Source organism: Chenopodium quinoa, unplaced genomic scaffold (assembly GCF_001683475.1).
Source record: "Chenopodium quinoa cultivar QQ74 unplaced genomic scaffold, ASM168347v1, whole genome shotgun sequence".
Taxonomy (NCBI): Eukaryota; Viridiplantae; Streptophyta; class Magnoliopsida; order Caryophyllales; family Amaranthaceae; genus Chenopodium; species Chenopodium quinoa.
The window spans coordinates 460,902-471,726 of NW_018745120.1; positions in this window are offsets into that span (position 1 = coordinate 460,902).

The window sequence follows — 10,825 nt, forward strand, 5'->3', positions numbered from 1 at the left end:
CTAAAAGTAGAAATATTAACTTGAAATAAACATTAATTTTTGACAAAATGAGCAAGAATTATTTGCTCATTTGACAAAGGAGCATTAAATAGTTTGCTCACTTGATAAATGAGCAAAAAATTGTTTTGCAACTCTATAACTTGTAATTTTTTTGTAAATATCTATGAAGAAAGATAAACTTTTAGAAAATGTTTACCATTGCATTAACATACAAAAAGGTTATAAGAACAAGATTAACACAAACACATTTGTGCCATTGAGAACATCATATAAACTAATAATAATATTGTTCTATCCAAATCCTAAGAACATCGTAACAATTGTCTAACCTCCTAATCTTCCCTCCTTCCCTTGTATACAAGTGCCGAATGATGATTCTTCCTAAAGTCAAATTGTCTCATACAGACAAGGACATAAATAGTAACTAACATTAAAACAGTAACTACTAAAAAAGCATATCAACTCAATCTTCTCTCCCTTGAATGCTCTTGGATTGCTTGCCCTTGGTGATGCTGTTGAGATCATATCACTGACAAGTTGCTTTCTTCAGTTGCAACACTAGCTTTCTTTAGCTTTTTTTTTTCTTTTGACCAATTTGTTTAACAGATTCAATAGAATTTACTTCACTTGAAATAATTGAGAGGCTATACTTCGAACGTAGTTTTTCAATGATTATGACCTGCAAACAAATCAGAAGTGTAAGGAGAAAGAAAAAAAAAAGAAAGAAAGAAGCAATAAAATGAAACTATAGAATCACATTTCTCATTTTGACAAATGAGCAAATAAATATTTTAGTATTTGCAACTATCAAAGCATAGAGGGTTCAATTCCCTCAAAAATTCTATAACGTTGATGAAAAGGACATTTATGTTAGTCAAATAGATGAGAGGAACATGGCCTCTAAGTTGATAAATGAGCAAATAATTGTTTACTCATTTGACAAATTAGCAAGAATTATTGGCTCATTTGACAAATGAGCAAAGAATTATTTGCTCATTTGATAAATGAGCATTAAATTGGTTGCTCCTTTAACAAAGAGCAAAGAATTAATAATAATTTTTTGAAAAGCTATCTAGATTTCCAACATTCAGTAGCTTGTATAAGTTATTAAAAATAGCAAGCCACAGGTTTTACTTAGTAAACGACACGGAGGATTGCAAGATTTGAAAGCACCAACAACCAATTTTGCTCAGTACTAAAGGAAGTTAATTCTTTTGATGATAAAACACCCCCGACCAAACAATAACATTTACTAATACATGATCAAGCTACTTTTAATCTGATATGAACAAGTCACTGACCATCCAAGAATAATATAAGGCAGAAATTAAAAACTTGGACAACAACTATGTAACATTGCATATTGAGAAAATCTAAATGAGCAAAGAAATAAAGTAAAAATCAAATAGTTAAACTTAATTAAGTGAGCAAATGCAGATTTAGCCCCTGCCATTAGGTCCAATATAATATTAGTTGCAAATCCTTGGATAGGATAAGTAGCAAAATATATTAGTAGCAGGACATCTAACGCAAACAGCTATGACAAGCAAGAAAGGCTGACCTTGATCTAATCACCTTCAGCCAAGATGATAAACATAGGGGCTTCTTACCTAGCAGAACTGTTTTTTAGATCATTGCAAAGTAAAACTATATTCATTTGCTGTTTGAACCAGCTTATGTGCCAATTTATATTCAGAAAATTAAATGTCTAAGGTTTGCTCCCAAACCATAAGGAGAGAGTCACTTTAGATACCCTAAACCAATGAGTACTACAGACTCCATGCACTAATGTCATCACATTTAGAGGGAAGCCAGGAACAAAATATTTTTAAAGGTAACAACATTAAAGCATCAGAATAATTAAGCCTACTGAATAAGACATTCATTTCGGAATAAATACATTAATAGCTTCTTTCATGTTACAGGAATTGGTGATATTCACTTAAGAATTTCAAACGCTCATAATGTCAGCTGAATCTAGACTAATGTCCAAAGCTACAATATGCATTTAAGATCAAGAATAGCAACTTATGCAAATTATGATTACCCCTCAGACTAAATGATATGTATTCAGTTAATTAGAACTCAAACATATGTAACATCATATCAGAGACTTTTATCAAATACTTGGTGTACACATTACATTCCCTTAATTAGAACTCAATTATTACTACCTTAAAAAACAAACATTTACGCTGCATTATTTAACAAGTAACTAGAAAACATCAAAACGTTACATATCGAAAAAATAAACACAATTACATGAAATAATTGAGCAAAAACGGACTTAAATGTCCACCAAAACACAAAATTTGAAATATAATATACCATCCAAATTATCGATACAAACACAAAATTCATAAAATTTGATGATGAAATTGAAAAAATCGAAAACAAAGTGATAAACTAAGCCGAAAAAATCGAGCACAAATTGAACAAATTAAGCCAAAAAAACCGAACACAACTTGAAAAAATTTATCCAAGAAAACCGAACACAAATTGTAAAAATAATTAAGCTGTAAAAAATGAAAGATTAAAAAAAAAAAAAAAAAAAACTGAACATTATACTTTGAAAAAATCTATTAATGTAGAAGAATTTGATGATAAAATTCATAAACTTTCCATATTTTGATGATGAATTTCCGCTCAAATACACTGGGAAGAGAGGGAGAGAGATAGGGAGAGAGAGAGAGAAATAAGTAGCTGAAAATTTTAAATGTAAGCTATGAAATTTACATATAGGCCATTATTAAATAGTGAAAATGGATGGTTAGATCTAAGCAAATCAACGGTATAAATTTGTTCTTATATATTAGAGTGTTCTCATATAAGGGATGTGTTCTCATATGATCCCATATATATATATATATATATGGGATCATGTGAGAATACATCCTTTATGTGAGAACCCTATTATATGTGAGGACGCATTATAACCGTTGGATCAATTACATCCAACGGCCACAATTAATCCCAATCAAAAAAAATTTCAAAATCAAATTTCCAGCGTTTTCTCTCTCCTCCTTCATTCGACGCGCCATTTTCTCTCTCTTCCTTCAATTTCTCTGCTCCCTTTCTTACTACTCTCTTCCTTTGCTTTGATTTTCATCAATTCTACTTCAAACTTCATTGATTCTTTGTCAAGGTGATTTTCGTTGACTAAAGTTTAATTTTTGTTGATCTTAGTTTGATTACTTAAGGTTTTCATCAATTTATTTGCGATTTTTGGCGATTTTTGGTTTAATATATGTTTGATTTTTTTCTTGGCGATTTCTATTCGATTTATATTTGAGTACTTATTAGTTGATTTTAGTTTTAATTTTGCTTCATTTGAGTAATTATCTTACATTTTCTTTGTTTTTTTTGGAAACCTAGAAGTAATTGCTATGGAATCATCCCTAATTGGTCTTCAAGAAAATAATGAATGTGTTTCTGCTCATTTTATTTTTAGTTTTTCATTTTATATTTACTTGCTCATTCTATGTTTGTTGCTCAATAAAATACTTTGTGTTTAGCTTTATTTGAGTAATTTCACTTACTTTTTGCTACTGGAAGTATGATATTCAGTTTTGTTGGCTGTGATAACTTGGCTGGACAGTAGGAATGAAATGAGTGTTTGGTTTTTACTCACTGCTGTTATAAGGTTTGCATTTGTTAATATTGGGTTCCCATTAGTACATGATTCCGAGACCAAGCAATTAGATGAGGCTAATGAATTGCAGTTAATACTAATTAGATGAGGCTAAGATAATAAGTTCGCTGCCAAATTTCTGTTCCTGCATGTGTGATTGCTACTTTACTAAGATTAAAAGGGATGTGTAAGTCTAGTGTAGAGATATTGCAATGTTGTATAGCTATGCGACATTGCCACACAATGAATATTATATTGCTTATTTGGAGGAAAAAAAACACATATTTAGTGATAGAGTTCTTTTGACATGGTAATTGCATAAATATTTCCTAGCAAAATTGCATACAAATCCATTACCATTCCCACTATATAGGACCGGTTACCAAACATGGTTTAAGTAATTTTCTTAAGTAATAGAAATAGGCTGTGGTGTAAGGTTTGGAGGGTGGGAGGAAGGGAATTTAAGTTCACATCTTATTATCGTACTTTTGTTTATTTGCCTCATTGGATATCCATGGGATCAATTCCATCACGATCAACAAATAGATGACTGGATGTGAATTTCTGTCTAAGATTGGAGTGGGGCTATGGGGTGTGATGGATTCTCAAGTAGAGATAGGTGGTCTAGAGATGTTCTGATTCTCGTCAAGTAATTGGCTGAAGCAGCCTGGTTCATTTCCATTTACAAGGGTGTGTTCACACTTATTGTAGCAGCTCTGTGGAGCAGTGGCTGATAATAAGCTTAAGGGGAAAAGCAAAAGTTTTTGTGAACTGCTAACCATCTAACATTACTTTTTGATGTTCATAAGAATTAAGGGTCACTATGAACTGCAAACCATCTGCGAGTATTTTGAAGGACGATGTAGTATTATTGCATATTACTCGGTATGAATTGTAGGCTGACGTTTAGAGATATTTTAAAATAAAAAAAAAAACACAAAATTTTATGTAGTTGCTTCTCATAGATTCATATAATTTGGTATTCATTGGACTGAGATTCATCTTTCATCTCTTACTGAATTCAGTGAGCAATTAATGTACTCCTTCCTCAGCGCTCTTTGGAGTTTGTGGGTTCACTTTATGCTGAAATGAAGCATAGGCTGTTTGTTATCATTTATGCTCATGCATGTGCAGCAAATTACTCTGCTTGAATTATTAAGCACAACCCACTTTACAGAAATTTGGTTTACTGATTGTTATTTTTGGATAGATATTAAATGAATGCAGACACGATGATTTTTCTCTGCAAATAATTTTTTTTTTTTTAATATTTTGTGTGAGCAGGACATCTGTTGAAACATATTATGCTCTAATAGTGGTGGCGACCAACATGCAGCAGGGGCTGCTATTAATTCTACTAATGCTATTGATTCCACCAATGCAAGAGATTCTTCAGTTGCTATTGATTCTACTAAAGCTATTGATTCTACCAATGCTAAAGATTCTACGGCTATACCTTTGGAAAGGAAAATGTACATGTTTTCTTATTTGCTCATTTTATGTTTTCTTGGTCAGTATAATAGTTATTGTTTGGATAAAACTTGCTCATTTTATGTTTTGTTGCTCATCTATGAAATATCAGGTTTATTGATTTTGTATAGCATATTTGATGAAATGTATGTTTTGTTTGGAGTTGTAGTCATTTGTTAAATTAGCACTAACTATTTTCTCATTTGCTAAACGAGCAAAAAATTGATTGCTCATTTCCCAAATGATCAAAGAAATGTTTGCTTATTTTACAAAAGAGTAATTAATTATTTGCTCATTTGACAAATGAGCTAAGAAATGCTTGCTGATTTTATGAATGATTAAAGAAATGTTTGCTCATTTGAAAAATGAGCAACTAACTATTTGCTCATTTGCTAAATGAGTAAAAAAACTGATTGATCATTTCCCAAATAATCAAAGAAATGTTTTCTTATTTTACAAATGAGTAACTAATTATTTGTTCATTTGACAAATGAGCAAACTAATGTTTTCTCATTTCACAAATGAGCAACTAACTATTTGCTCATTTGACAAATGAGCTCATTTGTTAAATTAGCAACTAAATATTTGCTCATTTGACAAATGAGCAACTAACTATTTGCTCATTTGCTAAATGAGCAAAATATTGATTGCTCATTTGACAATTGTTAATTAGATAATTTATCAGCCTATGCTTCTCTATCATAAGATACTCCAGACCCTCCCCTAAAGTATCCTCTTCACTACACCTCCAAAAAAAAATCAGTGTGATATTTTACTTTTTTATATGATTTTGTATAAATAGGAACTCTATTGAAAAGGAGTGTGCTGCCGATGTTGGTTCATCAGGGGCTGATGGTAAAGATGGAGGGTTGAATTTAGGGGATGATGTTGATGAAGTGCAAGGATCGAAGTTTGTTGTTTATGCGACGTTCCGTAATAGGATGTCGCCTTCATCTGTCGTTAATGTTGTTAAGAAGCTTTCAGAAGATTAGTTGATTGCTAATAGAGCTAGGGTCCTTGGAGTTTTTGAAAGTGTCCCAACTGCCTTTGCAGTTGGGTTTGGTTGGTCAAGCACTTTGATGCTCAGAGTTGTTCCTTGAATATTCCTGATTCCGAGCCTTTCAAAATTACTGAACAACATGTACATGAGGTCCTAGGGTTTCCAGTTGGAGGCATGGAGATGGATACAAATGTTTTTTCCAAGGATAATACGTCATTACCCAATGGAAAAAGTAGTTCAAAAAGAACTTATTATCTGTCAACATTGGGGAGCTTTCAATGTATTTGAAGGACCATAAATCAGTTGGGTCAGTGTTCAAACGCAATTTTGTAGTTCTTTGTGTTTCCACTTTAATGTCAGGTAGTCTTTTCATTTTCATATTGCTCATTTTACTTTCATTTTGATCATTTTAATTTCATTTTGTTCATTTTACTTTCATTTTTCTCATTTCAGTTCTTGTTTGATCATTTTAATTTAATTTTGTTATTTTATGTTAGGAGGACAAAACAAGAATGTTAATCATGACATTATCATATATTTGACTAATGTTGATAAAATCAAGGATTTAAATTGGTCGAAGTTTATCCTTGATTCTCTTGTGAAGGCGAAGATGAAATGGGATGAGCTCCCTAGTCGATACTTTCCAGGATCTTTATTATTTCTTATGGTATTTTTTATGTGTTGCATCTTATGTGTTTCATCTTATTGTTTGAAAAAGAGCAGGATCCCCTACAATTCTGCACCCCCCTTCCTCCCTTAAACAAGAACGCACACACACACACAAACACACACACACACACACACACACACACAATCACATACACATACACATACACATACACATACACATACACATACACATACACATACACATACACATACACACACGCACACACAACTTGTAATAGAATTTGAAATCAGATTCTGAAATTAGATTCAGAAATCAGACTTTGAAATCAGTTTTCGAAATCAAAATTTGAAATCAGAATTGATATCAGCTTGAAATGTGACCAAGGAGAAGGGCGGGACAAGTTTGTGTAGGCAGGTGGCAGTAGGGGGTGGGGCTGGTATTATCTAAGTTTTTATTTTTATTTTTTATGTATTAATTGTTATTTATTTGTTTAATTTTAATGTACTAATTTTTCTTATCTTACTTGTTTGTAGCTTGTATATGTTGATAAGTTTCTCATTGAGGATGTTAGAGCCAAACGAGAAACTCCAGTTCTCAAAGGTTGGACAACCAATATGTTGTCCAGTCGTGACAAATTGGAAATTTATAAGGGGAGGCTTGGACTTATTGATAAACATCTGAAGGTTGTTGGTCTTTCTAGCAGCAAACAACCAAAACTGGTATTTCACTTTCAAATAATTAATATTAATTTTTTAGGACATCTACTTAGCTTTTCTCTGCCTTTAGCATTGCTTCTATAATAGAATTAGTACAAATCTTGCCTTTTCTTGTAGAATAGAATAGGTACAAATATTGCTTATTTGTTAAATGAGCAAATAATTTATTGCTCATTTCACAATGAGCAAATAATGCATTTGTCTATATTTGTTTGAGGTATTTGGTATCAACATGTTCTTACTTTCTTTTTCTTTTTTTGTTTTATGTTTTTTTTTAGGAAACATCGGTTCCAGTTGGTCCACAAAATGAACAAGATCCAAAGAAGATAGTAAATTCAATTTTGAAATCAGTTTTTTTATATCAGAATTTGAAATCATAACTGAACTCAGATTCTGATATCAGATTGTGAAATCAAGGAAATGAGCAATAACTTTTCTATACAATGATCATTTGTCAAATGAGCAATTAATTTTTTTGCTCATTTGTTAAATGAGCATAAACTTTACTATTGATTTGTGTAATTAAATTTAATTTGCTCATTTTATATGACTTTGATTATTTGACATTCACTTTTCTTATTTCTTATTAATATTTTGATTTATATTTATGTTTTTTTTCAAGAAATGCCTTATGGATCTTGCAGCAACTTCGACTAACCTGGTGTTGGCATACATGGACTTTAATGAAAAGCATGAACAAGCTTTCAAGGATTTTCCTCACAATGAGAAAACACAGAAGCTGAAGGAAGATGCCATGGGTATTTGTGACGAGCAAAGATTGAGTTCCCAAGCTATGCCGGAAAATCATAGCCTTTCTTTTAGCCAAGACGATGAGTATTGGCAATATCCGACTGTCATTGAAGCTTGGGATAGATTTTCCAAGATTTCAGCTAATGAGAAGAATGTTGAATCCTCAGCCTTTGCTAGGGCTGATTGTCCAACCGTAACAGAAGCCATTGATGTTATTAAGATTGCTGTTGAAAGTGTTCAGATAGAAAATAGTTTTCCTGAAAATGAAGGTACTGCCATTGTAGTTGAAACTGAAAAAGATGAAAGAGGTTCAAGTATTCCATCTAGTTTGAGATCTTCAGTTAAAAAAGGATTTGGAACTCCTACTTTCAGTTTAGGATTTGATTCTCAAAATAGTGATGATCTAGAGAACTCCCCAACAAGTGTACGACCTTCAATTGCTCCTCTGAGTGGAGATGTTGGTCCTTCTGCTTCAGTTGCTGCTGATGTTCCTGTTCTAAAGAAGCGTAAAGTTCAACCATCAATGCTGCTTAGATCACCTTTTAAGTCACGGATTATCAACATTTACTCTACATTATTAGAAGTTCAGAAAGGTGTCTAGGAAGCTATGTTTGATGATGATAAAAATCCTTTGTAAGTATTTTTTTTATTATAGAATTTGCTATCTTGTACACTAACTCCCATTTGTTTTGTGATACTAACTTTCTTAATTCCTTTATGCAATGAACAAGTTTTTATCCAAATTTAATGGAGAAGATGATGTTGAAATCGTGAGATTTCAACTTGAAAAGCTTTATACTCAAAATAAAATTGATTCAAAAATCATTAATGCTTGGTGTAGTATTCTGAATTATAATGAGCAATTTAGAGACTCAAATTCTCCTACTCGTTTATTTTTTAAGCTTAGTGCTACTGTAAGTTCATATTCTTTCATTTATTTTGTTTTATTGAATTATTCTACAGTATTCCTGTTGTATTTAATTTTACTTTTTTCTTAAGCATGTAGGAGTGTCTTGTTCATTATGAGATTGATTCTGTTAGTCATCGGAATGCTATGTTTCGTGAGGTTGCTTAGAAGTTATACGACCAAACTGTTGTCCCAAAGAAGGACATTCAACTTTTCTCCTTCCTAGTTTACGAAGGAGATCATTATTATTTGGTATGTTTCAACACTACCGCACAATATGGTAATATCGAGGTTATTGATTATAGTGAAGATTCCGGAGATCATACACATCTTTTAAAACATTTGGTACGACTTAAAAGTTAATTTCTATTAACATTATGTTTGCTTATTTCGGTAAAATGATTAGATTTTAGAAATATCAATTATGTTTGCTCATTTGATGTGTTTATTTTCAGAGAAGTGCATTTTGCAATTTTATGCAATATGCAGGAAATGTACAGAGCTCTGTGTTGTCAAGAGATATCAAGCGCATGGAGTATGCTGTGATTGATTCTCCTTGGAAGTCTACAGATGTCAAACATTTTCACTGTGCAGTTGCATTGATGAGGCTTATGGAAACATACATGGGTTTGTCAAAGTGGCCTTCAGGTTTGAAGAAGAATAATGTAAGTCTTTCATATTATAGTATCATTAATAATAAGATGTTTTGGTCTTATTTGCTTATGGAAATACATCTTGCTCATTTATCAAATGAGCAGCCAATAATTTGCTCATTTTTCAAATGAGCAAGCAATTATTTGCTCATTTTTCAAATGAGCAAATTATTCTTTGCTCATTGCTCATTTTTCAAATGAGCAAATTATTCTTTGCTCAAATGATGACATTTTCCTCTTTTATTGAATTCTGGCTATGGCCAATATATGGGTTTCTTAATACTTATTCTATTCTTCTGCTTCCTACTTCATCCTCCTTCCTGCATTTATATTTTTTAAAATTTTCTTGTTGCTTTAATTTTTCTTTTCTATTTCTTACAGGTTATAATCATAGAAAAACTTCGTGTGAAGTACACCCTGTCAATAATTTCAAGTGAAATAAACACAATTCAGTCCGTTAAAGAAATTCCTCAGAAGAAGAAAAAGCAGAAGAAAGTTTATGTTAAGGCTGAAGAAGAAAAGAAGAAAAGTCTTAAGAAAGCTACTTGTTATTGAAACCATAGTATTTTACTTGGTGTAGTTTTGATTTAGATACTTGGTGGTGTTGATTTGGCTTTCTAGGTTTAGGGAAGTAGAGAAAGAATGATTTTATCAACCTGTAAGTAGCTTAGTAGTGTTGATTTGAATCGAAATTAGATAATTAGTTTGAATCAAAATTAGATTTTTGTTAGTCTTTGAATGATGTAAAAATGGTGGTTATATTTGAATCGAAATTGGATCTTTTGTGGTGACTTTTGATTATGGTGACTTTTGTGGTGGTTATATTTAAATCGAAATTGGATTTTTTTTAGTTTTTACTTGAAATACTTTGTCATTTATACCTAGCGTTTATTTGAACTATTTGCTCATTTTACAAATAAGCAACAAACTATTTGCTCATTTGACAAATGAGTAAAGAAATATTTGCTCATTTGTCAAGTGAGAAAATAATTGATTGATCATTTCACAAATGAGCAAAGAAATGCTTGTTGATTTAATGAATGATTAAAGAAATGTTTGCTCATTTG